This window comes from Hemitrygon akajei, chromosome 13, assembly GCF_048418815.1.
Source record: "Hemitrygon akajei chromosome 13, sHemAka1.3, whole genome shotgun sequence".
In the NCBI taxonomy this organism is placed as follows: Eukaryota; Metazoa; Chordata; class Chondrichthyes; order Myliobatiformes; family Dasyatidae; genus Hemitrygon; species Hemitrygon akajei.
In genome coordinates, this window is record NC_133136.1 from 98,653,424 (window position 1) to 98,667,947 (window position 14,524).

At 42.3% G+C, this 14,524-nt stretch overlaps 1 protein-coding gene across 2 annotated transcripts in view; it reads left to right on the top strand.

Annotated features, from left to right (window-relative positions):
• Positions 1-1,182: 1,182 nt before the first annotated feature.
• ndst3 (N-deacetylase/N-sulfotransferase (heparan glucosaminyl) 3) overlaps positions 1,183-14,524 on the top strand; it is a 986,629-nt gene continuing 973,287 nt past the window's right edge. For both annotated transcript variants that reach the window (XM_073065158.1, XM_073065159.1), the window contains exons 1-2: positions 1,183-1,339; positions 4,074-4,182. The gene's annotated coding sequence lies outside the window, so the exon portion shown is untranslated. The remainder of the gene's footprint in view (positions 1,340-4,073; positions 4,183-14,524) is intronic.

Here is a 14,524-nt window from a genome sequence, read left to right on the forward strand (position 1 = left end):
TGGTCTTTTGGAACAGTGAAATAGATGCACTGAAGGGGGATATAAACGTAATGGAGATTTTGAGGGAAGAAATTACTTTTTGTGCCCAGGATTTGTCTAGACTTATTATCAATTTATGTTTATCTATAAAGCACCATTAATAAATCAGGAAATAAACGGAGATTGTGACTCAAAAGGACAATGGGACCTTTGGATTGCTGATTGTTAACCTTGGAGCACACTATTTATCTGTCCACATTAATACTGACTGCTATATTCATTCCATTCATCAGAATGAGTTGTAGAAAGGAATTTGCACAAGTATAAATATTGCTCAGGCTCTTACAGGGTACTCAAAAGACGAGAACTTGATATTGTTTTAAGAACCTTAACTAGAGTACATTTTGTTGAGGAAAAAGACATAGCAATAATTTGAAGCAATAGTAGGCTACATTAGCACTCCAAATGCTTTTGAATGAAAATCCCATTCCGATCAAAGTATATACCTCATCCACATTCACTTCCCCTCCTCCTATGTGTGACTAATGATCCTGTGAGCTGAAGCTGACCCAAGGAATCTCTGTCAATTCCACAATCTTGGCAGCCAGTGCTTTAAGTATACTGTCTACTATTTTTGTGAGCTTAATATCTATATTAATTTAATTTATTAATTCAATCATTAATAAAGTCTCACACATCCCTTGTTACCTATGAACCATTCCTCCAGAAACCACAGGGTTGTGGGAGGCAAATCCACAAGGAATGAGGTGATATAGTCATTTTATTCTTAGCATTTTCATAAGAATATTTTCTGCAGATTTCAATAATTGACTGGCTGTATACTCTGCTTGTATATTTGTATTTCCACTACAAAATGCTTCTTAAATCAATGCCAGTGAATAATATTTAGAAAGTAATCCAAGTCATTTGGTTTTCAAAGGTTAAGACAATAGTCTCATTACAGTTTAAGGAAGAAACTGTCCATTTAATAGAAAGGCCGGAGGAGATGCTAGTATGTTGGATTGCTTGTAATGGTGAGGAATTGAGTTTTGCATAGGGAGGCTCTGATAGGTCCACTTCGGTTGCGTCTGGCAGCAGCCTGTCACTGTAAATGAAAGTCCTGCAGTGAAGAGAATTCAAATACCTAGCTGCATGTAAAAGTTTCGCCTGCCTGGGGGCCATTAGTTAGATGCTGCTGAGGTACTGCATGCATGCTGCTCTCAGCTATTAGTACAGGACACTTGCTGCCTGTTTGGCGAGGAAGAGAAACGAACCTCTGTGGTAAGGTGCCGTGTTAATTATGACTGGCAACATCTTCATGCTGAAAGCACAGCTGAGCAACGGACTTCATAATCTAAAGGTAGGAAGCCGCCAGGGGTTAAACTTTGTCTTGCTTGAAAGAAGTCTATATGCTTTTTATTGTTGCTGCTCACTCTTTGAAAGGTACTCTGTTAAATAAATGTGAAGAGTATTCTTAAGTGAAGTCTCAAATCAAAATCTAATTGTGAAAATGAAGTAATTGTGAAACCTGAAGGCAGGAAAACAAACTACCGTATATGCTGAGTTTCAGGATGATGATGTGCATGTGTTATTACGTACCGGTAATACCTACTAGCAAATAACAAGAAATATATACAGATATGAAGAATTATATATATTAAGTTACTCTTTATGCCTTGGTGAATTTGGATATCGTGCTGTTAGGTACTGCAGAAAGAAATAAAGTTTATATTATTTTAATAGGATTACTTTAGCCTTGTTAGTTTCTTTGTTTATGCCTGTAATGATTTATTTAGATATCTATTGGAGACAGAACATTTTATTTTTAAATCTAGGACTGGTTGCAACTGAGATCTTAATGGGACTTTGGAACATAGTCAGAGTCCTAGTTACAGCACAAAAGCAAGCGCTTTGGCTCTTCTAGTCTGTGCCAAGCCTGCACCCAGACCACATCCTATCCATATACCTATCCAAATTTGTCTTAATTATTGAAATTGACCTATACCCAGCACTTACACTGGCAGATTCTTCAACACTCTCACCATCCTCTGAGTGAGGAAGTTCCCTCTCATGTTCCCCTTAAACATTTCACCTTTCACCCTTAGCCCTTGACCTCTAGTTGTAGATTCACTCAAACTCAGTGGAAAAAGCCAGCTTGCATTTACTCTATCCATACTCCTCAAAATTTTATATACCTCTATCAAATCCCCCATCAACCTTCTACATTCCGGTGAATAAAGTCCTAACCCAGTCAGTTTTACCTTATAGCTTCCTCAAATCCCAGAAACATCCTTGTACATTTTCTCTGTACTTTTTTAACCTCGTTTACATCATTCCTGTACATAGCTGATCAAAACTGCACTCCAAATTAGGCCTCACCACCATCTTATACAACTTCAACTTAACATCCCAACTCCTGTACTCAATACACTGCTTTATGGAGGCCCATGTGGAAGAAAACTTTTGCTTCACAAATCTATCTACTTACGACACCATTTTCAAAGAATTATGGACCTGTGTTCCCACATCCCTCACTGCCCTACCATTCACTGTGTAAGACTTACACAGTCCTCACAAAGTGCAACACTTCACACTTGTCTATATATGTTCTTAAATATCTTAAGTAAAGCAATTTCCATGATGTGTTATTATTTAGCATCCAATAACATAGGTGTGTCTCAGTGTTAGTACCGGTTCCACGGCAAAAGCACGCATATGCCTTCAGGATTTCTAAGCCACCTATTGTTGGATGCATTTAGAATTTAATCTGCAATTTATTGCTAAAAGCTGGAGGTTCATAATACATGGAAAATTTAAATAACCTGCAGCACACTATAAACATCTAAGGCTGAGATGAGAGTCTCTTACTCAAACCAGCTGCTCAGTTTAGGTTGTATGAAAAAGTGCTTCACTTGATCTGAGCTGTCAGTCCTTTGAGAGACTCAAAAGCAGGTGGATTGAAGGAAGGAGTTAACAGTAAGTTGTTGTAGGTGGTTCGGAAGTACTGGGGCTTAGGTAGCTGTGTGGAGCAAAGCTGTGAAATACTATATATGTGCAGTTAAGGTCTGTTCTTCTGTGGCAATTAACTTTTCTGCATCCCTAAAGCAATCTAGGAGGTTCACTTAAGCTCCATTTTCGAGCCTTAATTTAGTTTACATGAAATGCAGATAAGCAAGTGACTTCTAGGGCTGGTCGCTTCATGATAGCTGCCTGGAACAAAGGGAGTGCTTTGTGATCCCGATGAGCAGATGCTGAAAGGAAAATGGAAGTACAGAACACTTCTCTAGTGAAAAAAAGGGTTTGTTATGTGGACTTTAGTAACAAAAGATATGATGACAGCAGAATAATGCTTCTTGTATTTCTGCTTTAAGCGTTGTTAACAGGATTTTTGTATTGAAAGCTGGCATAACCTAAACTAATCTGTTTGAAATTAATATGAGGGAAACATGATTGAGGATCAGCAGGATTTATGCAGAAAGAATCACGAAAGAATTTTTTTTCTGAATGCCCTTCCTTTCTCTTGCTGCACCAGGACCTTCAATTGCTCAGCTTCCATTACTGTTCAGCCTCTCTAACACACTTAATCCAAGGAAAGGTGCAGGAGATAAAATATTCATGTTATGTAGTCTGCATTTTTAAAGAATGTTCTTTCTGGCTGGTATGGCTGATATGCTTTGTCTTGGTATGGCAGCAGCTGTGCTGACATGCTGCACCATGTAAATTCCCTTCCTTCGTTTCATTGCTTGGGATTCTGTGTGATCTTTTCCTTGTCACTCGGTTACCAGCAATGCTGTGACAGTGATGAAATTGGCCTAGAAGGAGCTGCAGGTGTTTATCAGTTCGCGTATCTCTACAGAGAGTGACAGCTGCTGTTATGAGAGAGGAAAAAATCAAAGTAAGCCAGCCGAAGAATGTTAAGATGCAAAACACTGAAGTGTAAGGCTCATACGCTTGTACGTTCATTTCAATTTACAGAAGCTGCTTAAAGGATTTTGCTTGCTAATGTCTTATATGAGTTTTTATATGCTTACTATATCTTTGCTGTCTGTCAGTGCCTTTATTGTATTATGTCCGTATGTTGTTTTCGTTAACAGGAAAATCCGATCTATCAGCACCAGGAGGTGGCAGCAAAGAGCATATTTCCCTGAGGCATCTTCAGAGTCCACTGAAATGTGTTGAAATTGTTCCAAAGAATAATGACTGGTAATTACAAAAAAAAGTTTTTTTTATTATGTAACCATAAAAGCTCATAGGGTCACAAAGTAAATTTAGCCTAAACTGAAAGTGCAAAATGCATTTTTAAATGTCTCTAAGGTGAGATTTGTAAACGTGGAGGAGGGGCCATTCAATTGCAAGTGCCAATGATTTGCTATGCAGAAACTGTAAGACCTCATGAATGTAACCAAGGATAAATGTTTTGCTTATCGTACATATTATTAAACTCAAATTATAAAAATCGAATATACTAAATAGATTACCATGTAAATAGATGAAGTGCTACTTCTGCTATGGTAGTAATCACTTTGAGAAGATTAAAGCACTCATGTTCCACCATGAAGCAATGAAGAATAGTGCATCAGGTTCCAGATACCTTGCTTATGTATAAACATGGTTAGACATTGAATGTACACTTCAGCCTATCAACTACCGCTCTTATCATTCCGTAGTATAATGAGCTAACAGGCAAAATATTCTATCAGTCAGCCAGGCTCCTGCAGTCAGTTTTGATGAATGAATGTGTAACAATACGGATAACAATCAGCAAAATACTAATGTGCACAAAGCTCTTTTGTTATTTATATTTACCCACAATTTACTTTTGCTGCTGATATCGAGTCAGCTGATGGTTTGAGTTTTAAAGAAAACTCAGGACAGCAAGTTAGTCAAAGGATAGAGGTTTGAATAAACAGTATATTTCAATATGTGGAGCTTAGTGGAAGATCTTGTACCTGCAGATCTAGTCCAGTTATGTCTGAGTTTATTCATGTGTAAAATGCGTGGATGCTAAGGGGATACCAGTATTCAGAGGAAATGTTAATTTTCTTTGAATTTCAGTATCCTTTATATATTTCAAAGGACCCATAGTCAAAGACTGACTAATTCACACAAGTGTCCGACAGCATATTTTCTTAATTCTAATGATCCTGATAGGTATATGGACATGAAAGGAATGGAGGGTTATGGGCTGAGTGCAGGTAGGTGGGACTAGGTGAGAGTAAGCGTTCAGCATGGACTAAAAGGGCCGAGATGGCCTGTTTCCATGCTGAAATTGTTATACGGTTATATAAAATGTACTCTCAGTTTCAAATAATGAGCTGCAAAGGCAGAAAATAAAAAATATCAAACAACGCACACAAAATGCTGGTGGAACACAGCAGGCCAGGCAGCATCTATAAGGAGAAGCACTGTCGACGTTTCGTTCCTCCAGGACTGATGAAGGGTCTCGGCCCGAAACATCGACAGCGCTTCTCCTTATAGATGCTGCCTGGCCTGCTGTGTTCCACCAGCATTTTGTGTGTGTTGTTGGAATTTTCAGCATCTGCAGATTTCCTCGTGTTTGCTAATAAAAAAATCATTTAAAATCATATTCCAGTTCTAAGACTAGAGAATATTAAAATTTCATCAAAAATGAAGGTCTCAGTCTAAACAAGGCAGACAAAAGAAACCTGATTGGTTGAGGACCAGCCAGTCAGGAGGGACAGACGATGGGCATTGAGTATATATACCACCAGACTAGGCAGGCCTGATGAAAATGGAGGAGTTTGTCATGGAAATATTGGTTAAAATTGATACCTGGACCTGGCCTGGGAGACTGAGAAGAGTTTTTGCATTTGTAAGTTAATTTGTATAGTAGATAGCTGGCCATAAGATCGAGTCAGATAGTGGCACAAGTTTTCAGTTAATGACAAATGAAAATGGTCCTTACATTGCTAATGTAGCACAAATTACATGAAAGCATTTCCACTACATTTCAATATCAAAAATTACTTTAAACCAGAGTCATGGGAAGTACTTGTAAACTCCACCAAATAGCACCAGAGCCCAATGGCTGGAGTAGGTCTGGCAGATCTGGGGACATTAGCCCTACGTCCATCCTGAAATTTCTGTATTGCCATTAATCACCTTAAAGTCAATTGTAGTCAGTAAAAAACCAGCCTTTTAAAAAAAACATTCTTTATTCACTGGTGTCCAACCAGTCTATAGGCAGCTGCTACAGCAGTTCCACTTGTGCTACTGTGTTGCCGTGTGTCAGACCCGACCATGCGGTGGCACTCACAAGAGCCGCGTACAACACAACACCATCTTTAGTTGCAGCAGCTCCTAATACGAACTTCACCGCAGAAGCCATTCACAAAGTCATGCAGCTAAGAAGTGCAATGGGCAATGATGCAGATTTCACATAGGATTTAAGAAGTCTGAATTGAGCTAATGTTGAGTTGATGAGGTCTTCACCATCCAGTGGTGTGTAACTATAGCTGACATGGTCCACTGGAATCCTTCATTGATTTCATGTCTGTTACTTCAAGAATGGAAACAGACATGGAAGCCTATTGACATGTATCATCAGCCTATTTTATTTGTAGCAGTTACACAGAGAGCAAACTTAGGCCCGGATTATATATATCTCTCGATGTTTTGACGCAGTGTTCTGCATTTGAATTTTATTGTATGCTGTGGGTAAAAGTAACTCGAATTTCTCACCACTACATGGACCTTGTACTAAATTTTATCAACTTGGATTGAACTGATCAGAGCTCATATCTTGCCTTGTATTGTCCACTCTGCCATTCGTGTTCTATGAAAATTAAAATCTGAACCAAAAGTGGGAACTTGAATCTGGTAGAGACCAAGCCCGTGGTTTTTGGACTAGGGTCAACTTCCTTCCTCAGAGAGGAAGGTACCTGCCATAAGACAAAGAAGCAAAATTAGGCCATTCAGCCCATGAAGTCTGCTCTATTGTTCCATCATGGCTGATACTGAATCCCACTCAAACCTATACATCTGCCTTCTTGCAAAACCTTTGATACCCTGACCAATCAGGAAATGATCAATTTTCACTGTAAATATACCCACAGTCTTGATGTTCACAGCTCTCTGTGGCAGAGTATTCTACCGATTCACTACTCTCTGGCTAAAAATATTCCTCCTTACCACTGTTCTAAAAGGTCGCCCCTCAATTTTGAGGTTGTGCCCTTTAGTTCTGGACATCCCCACCAGAGGAAACGTTCTCTCCACATCCTAGTCCTTTCAACATTCAATAAGTTTCAATGAGATCCCCACTGAATTCCTCTGAATTCCAGTGAATACAGACCCAAAGCAGCCAAATTTTCCTCGTATGTTAACCCCTTCATTCCCAGAATCATCCTCGAGAATATCCTCTGGACTCTCTCCAATGAGAACACATCATTTCTGAGATATGGGGCCCAAAACTGTTGACAATACTCCAAGTGTGGCCTGACTAGTGTTTTATAAAGACTCAGCGTTATCTCCTTTCTTTTAAATTCTATTCCCCTTGAAATAAATGCTAACACTGCATTTACCTTCTTTACTATAGAATCAACCTGTAAATTAACTTCCAGGAAGTCTTGCACTAGAACTCCTAAGTCCCTTTGCAATTCTGATGTTTGAATTTTCTCCCCATTTAGATAATAGTTTGCACTATTGTTCCTTTTACCAAAATGCATTACCATCCATTTCCCAACACTGTATTCCATCTGCCACTTTTTTGTCCATTCTTTCAATTTGTCTAAGTCCTTTTGTAATCACATTGCTTTCTCAACACCAACTACCCGTCCACCTATCTTCGTATCACCTGCAAACTTTGCCACAAAAACATCAATTCCATTAACTAAATCACTGCCAAGCAGTGTGAAAAGTAGTGGTCCCAATGTTGACCCCTGAGGAACACCACAAAACACTGGCAGGCAACCAGGAAAGACCTTGTTCACTGTTCCTGTTCACTGCCTCCTGCCTGTCAGCCATTCCTCTGTCCATGTCAGTATCTTTCCTGTAATGCCATGGGACTTTTATCTTGTTAAGCAGCCTTATCAAATACCTTCTGAAAATCCAAGTAAATGACATCCACTTTGTCCACCCTGCTTGTTACTTCCACAAAGACTCTTAACAGATTCATCAGGCAAGATTTTCCTTTACAAAACCTATGCTGACTTTGACTTATTTTATCATTAGTCTCCAAATACACAGAAACATCATCCTTAATAATGGCCTCCCATACTTCCCCAACCACTGAAGCTTGGCTAACTGACCTCTAATTACCTTGCTTTTGCCTTGTCCCCTTCTTAAAGAGTGGAGTAACATTCACTATTGTCCTGTCCTCCAGAATGCAGTGAAATATAACCAATCCATCTGCTATCTTTTCAGAAACCTCTTTCAGAACTCTGGGATGTAGTCCATCTGGTCCAAGTGACTTACCCACCTTAAGACCTTCAGTTTGTCTGACACTGTTTTCTTTGTAATAGCAATGCCATTCGCTCCTGCTCCCTGACCTCTGACACACTGCTCGTGTCTTCCACAGTGAACACTGATGTAAAGTGCTTATTAAGCTCATCCACTATTTGTTTGTCCCCATTTTCCAATGGTCCAATATCAACTTTAACCTCCCTTTTACTTTTTATGTAACTGAAAAAAATGTTTAGTATCCTGCTTTATATTATTGCCTAGTTTGACCTTATATTTCATCTTTCCCCTTCTTAATCATGTTTTTGGTTGCCTTTTGTTGGATTTTAAAAGTTTCCCAATCATCCAACTTCCCACTCACTTTTGCTACCTTATATACCCTTTCCTGGCTTTTATGCTGTCCTTAACTTCCCTTGTCAGCCACGGTTACCACCCTCTGTCATTTGAGAACAACCTCTCCATGGAAGTATCTATCCTGACCCTGTGAACTAGTCCCAGCAATTTCAACTACCTCTGCTCTGCTATCAGCTCCGCCAGTATCCTCCTTCAATCCACCTGGGCAAGCTCCTCTCTCATTCCTCCGTAATTCCCATTGCGATACTGATACATGTGACATGCTTTTCCCTCTCAAACTGCAGTATGAATTCAATCATATTATGATCACTGCCTCCTAAGGGTTCCTTTACCTAAAACTCCCAAATAAAATCTGGATTATTACACAACGCCCAAACTAAGCTGGTTTCTCCCTGAATAAGCACAAGCAGAATCTGCTTCAACAAATTCCCTCTCTTGTGATCCGACACCAACCTGATTTTCACAATCCCTTGCATATTGAAGACCCCCATTACAATTGTGACATTACGCTATTTCATGCCCTTTCCAGCTCCCTTTGCAATCTCAACCCCTCATCTTGGCTACTATTTGGAGGCTTATTTATGATTCCATTATGGGTGTTTTGTCCTTGGTTTCTTAACTCCATTCACAAAGATTCGACATTCTCTGACCCTATGTCACCTCTTTCTAAAGATGTAATTCCACCTGTTACTAACAGAGTCATACCACCACCTATGCCTTTCTGTCATCTTTTCGATACAAACTCTATCCTTTGATGTTAAACTCTCAACTATGACCTTCTTTCGGCCACTACTCAGTGATACCCACGATGTCATATCAACCAATCACAAATTGTGCCATGAGTTCACACACCTTATTTTGAATACAATGTCTATTTAAATACAGCACCTTCAGTCCTGCATTCTTCGCCCTTTTGAATTTTGAATCTGTGGTACAATTGAACTCTTTGCTCTGTCTGCATTTGTACCCAGTCATTGGCTTGTCCTTCCTTACATTCATGTTACACCCATCATCTACTTGTAAACCTGCTGGCTCATCCTCAGCTCTATCAGACTGGTTCCCATCCCCCTGACATATTAGTTTAGCCACTCTCAATAGCTCTAGTAAACCTGCCCACAAGGATATTGGCCCTCCTCAGATTTAAGTTTGATTTGCCCCTTTTGTACAGGTCACACCTGCCCCAGGTCTCAATTATCCAGAATTCTGAATCCCTGCCCCACCTCCAATTCTTCAGCCACACATTTATCTTCACCTCATTCTATTCCTATCCTCACTGTCAAGTGGCACAGGCAGGAATCCTGAGATTACTACCCTTGAGGTCTGCTTCTCAGCTTCCTTCCTAACTCCTTGAATTCTTTTTCAGGACATCCTCTGTTTTTCTTCCTATGTCGCTGGTACTAAATGTACCATGACTTCTGGCTGCTCACTCTTCACTTCAGGATATTGTGGACACATTCAGAAAGATTGCCGACCCTGGTACCTGGCAGGCAAACTGCCATTCGTGTTTCTTTTTTGCACCCACAGAATTGCTTATCTGTCCCCCTGACTATAGAGTCCCTATTACTGCCACCATCCTCTTCAGCTCCCTACCCTCCTGAGCCACAGGGCCAGACTCAGTGCCAGAAGCACGGCCGGTGTTGCTTCCCCCAGGTAGGTTGCTGCCACCCATCCATCAGTACTCAAAATGGAGTACTTATTGTTGAGGGGGCTCTCCACTATCTGATGCTTTCCCTTCCCTCACTTGACAGTCAGCAATTTATCTGACTTCTGTAGCCTTGCAGTGACTGCCTCCCTGGAGCTCCTGTCTATCACTGCTTCACTTTCCCTAACAAGCCGAAGGTCATCGAGCTACAGCTCCAGTTTCCTCACGTGGCTCTAAAGAGCTGCATTTTCATGCACCTGGCACATTGCAGAGGCTGGAAGTCTCCTGCAGACATAACCCTTCTTCTTTCAAGAGTTAAATAAGAAAAATAAATAAATAAGAAACTTACCAATTCACCTTGTCTTTGCCTGCTCTCACCAAAGTCTTACCACTCTGACTCAGACTGTTCCCATAATGACCACTCCACTAGACAGCACCTCTCTATTATGGAGACTGGGTTTTCCAAGCTGCAATCTGGACCTGGTGGTGACACCCACCATCTACCAACTATCATCCACCATCCATCATCTACCATCCAACATCCAACTCTCACTACCGCCATCCAACACCCATTATCACCACCCAACACCCTCTATCACCACCCAACACCCACTATCATCACCCAACACCCACCATCACCACCCAACACCCACAGTCACCATCCAACACCCACTATCACCATCCAACACCCACTGTCACCACCCAACACCCACCATCACCAGCCAACACCCACTATCATCACCCAACACCCACCATCACCACCCAACACCCACAGTCACCATCCAACACCCACTCTCACCATCCAACACCCACTGTCACCACCCATAAGATTAGATTAGAGTCAACTTTATTGTCATTGTGCAGAGTACAGATACAAAACCAAATGAAATGCAGTTAGCATCTAACCAGAAATGCAAAGAATGGTGTTATTTACAAAATAACTGCAAATAAAAAGTAAGTGCTACAGCACACAAATATAAAAGTACTGAGACAGTACAATATGGGTGCAATACTGCTTAGCACTGTGATGTGAGGTTCAGCAGGGTCACAGCCTCAGGGAAGAAGCTCTTCCTGTGCCTGCTGGTGTGGGAGCAGAGGCTCCTGTAGCGCCTACCAGATGGGAGGAGAGTAAAAAGTCCATGGTTAGGGTGAGATGCATCCTTGATAATGCCTTTTGCCCTGCCCAGGCAGCGTTTATGGTAGATGTTCTCAATGGTGGGCAATTGGGTGCAGATAATCTGCTGGGCAGTTTTCACCACACACTGGAGTGCTTTGCAGTCTGATACGGGATAATTGCCATACCACACTGAGATGCATTTGGTGAGTATGCTCTCAATGGTACAGCGGTAAAAGTCCGTCAGTATCCTGGGACAGAGGTGAGTTTTCTTGATGCTCCGCAGGAAATAAAGGTGCTGTTGCGCCTTTTTGATCAGGATGGAGGAGTTCAGGGACCAGGTGAAATCCTCGGAAATGTGGACACCAAGGAATTTGAAGCTTGATACACGCTCCACTACAGCTCCATTGATGTAGATGGGGACGAGTGTGTCTCCTAGCATGCCTGAAGTCCGCAATGATCTCCCGTGTCTCCTGGGTGTTAAGGGCCAGGTTGTTGTTAGCACACCACACGACCAGGTGCTGGACCTCATTGCTGTAGGCCGTCTCGTCATCCCCTTTGATCAGGCCAACCACCGTGGTGTCACCTGCGAACTTGATTATGGAGCTAGAACCATGTACAGGAACACAGTCATAGGTGAAAAGGGAGTACAGAAGAGGGTTCAGCACACAGCCTTGAGGCACACCGGTGCTCAGGGTGAGAGTGGAGGAGGAGAGGTTGTCTAACTTAACAGATTGGGGTCTGTTAATCAGAAAGTCCAAGGTCCAATTGCAAAGGGATGAGCTGATATCAAGCTGGCAAAGTTTGGTGATCAGCTTGGAGGGGATCACAGTATTGAATGCCGAACTAAAGTCAATGAACAGCATTCTGATGTAAGAGATGGGGTTGTCCAGATGAGTCAGTGCAGAGTGAAGTGCCATGGAGATGGTGTCCTCTGTTGATGCAATAGGCAAATTGATGGGGGTCCCGGGTAGTGGGCAGACAAGATTTCAGATGTGAGAGAATCAGTCTCTCAAAGCACTTTGCAATGATGGGGTTGAGTGCAACTGGGCAGAAGTCATTCAGGCCTGTGGCAATGGAATGCTTCGGCACTGGCACGCTGGTGGCGATGTTGAAGTTTGTGGGGACAACTGCCTGGGCCAGGGACAGATTGAAAATGTCCATGAAGACTCCGCTAACTGCCCTGCACAGACTCTGAGCACACGGCCAGGTATTCCATCCGGACCAGCTGCCTTCCGTACATTCACTCTGCTCAGGGTGGCGCACTCATCGGAGGTGGAAAGTGAGAGAGGCGGTTCACCAGGTGGGAGATCTGCTTTGAGGATGACCTCCTTGTTCTCTCGGTCAAAGCGAGCGTAGAAGTCATTGAGTTCATCAGGGAGGGAAGCAGAGCTGGAAAGGGGCACAGTACAAAGTGGTTTGAAGTTTGTAATGACCTGTATGACATGCCACATGCATCAAGGGTCCGAGGAGTTGAAATGCTCCTTGATTCTCTGTTTGTATATGTGTTTAGCATGAGAGATTCCCCTCCTCAGGTTGGCCCTGGCTGAGCTGTAAGCCTCCTGGTCTCCATACCTGAAGGCTGAATCTCGGGCTTTGAGCAGGAAGTGAACCTTTCTGTTCATCCATGGTTTCTGGTTGGGGAGATCCTTTATTTCGGTTTGTGATGTCACTCTATCTACACACTTGTTGATGTGCTCAAGGACAGAGCTGGTATCTAAGTCGATGTTAATCTGAGAGTCTGTGGTGGCATGGGCAGCAAACCGTGCTCCAGTCTGTGAGCTGGAATTGGTGCTGAAGAACAGAGTCAGCACCCGCCAGTCAGATCTCAATAGTCTTCATTGTGGGTTTCACATGTTTAGGGACCAGGCTACACTTGGGAAGCAGAAGCAATGAAAGATGGTCGGACTCCCCAATGCAGGGATGGGTAGTGGTTTTGCAAGCATCAGTCACATTTGTGTAGACATGATCTAAGGTTTTATTTCCCCTTGTGGGTAAAATTTTGGTAAAATCTTGGAAGCACGGTACGTAGGCTACAATGATTAATGACCCCAGTGACAATAAAGGCTCCGTCTGGATGCGATGTCTGCAGCTTGCTAATACTGGCACTGAGGGCTTTCATGGCTACTTTAGCATTAGCATCCAGTGGAACATAAACTGCAACAGCAATGATGCATGTGAACATTCATGGTTGATAAAAAGGTCTCCACTTAATAATCAGGTATTCCAGATCAGCAGAGCAATAAGCACTATCACCATCCAACTCCAACTTCCACCTCCCAACACGCACTATCACATTCTAAAACAAACTATTACCATCAAATACCCACTGTAATCACCCACTATCACCATACAACACCCACTATCACCACCCAACACCCACTATCACCATTCAACACCCACTATCACCATCAAATACCCACTGTCACCACCCAACACGCACTATCACCATCCAACACCCACTATCACCATCAAATACCCACTGTCACCACCCAACACGCACTATCACCATCCAACACCCACTATCACCATCAAATACCCACTGTCACCACCCAACACCCACTATGACCATTCAACACCCACTATCACCATCCAACACCCACTATCACCATCAAATACCCACTGTCACCACCCAACACGCACTATCACCATCCAACACCCACTATCACCATCAAATACCCACTGTCACCACCCAACACCCACTATCACCATTCAACACCCACTATCACCATTCAACACCCACGATCACCACCCAACACCCACTATCACTATCCAACACCCACTATCACCATTCAACACCCACTATCACTATCCAACTCCCACTTACACCTCCCAACACGCACTATCACATTCTAAAACAAACTATTACCATCAAATACCCACTGTAATCACCCACTATCACCATCCAACACCCACGATCACCACCCAACACCCACTATCACCACCCAACACGCAGTACCGCCATGCAACACCCACTATCACCACCCAACACACACTATCACCATTCAACACCCACT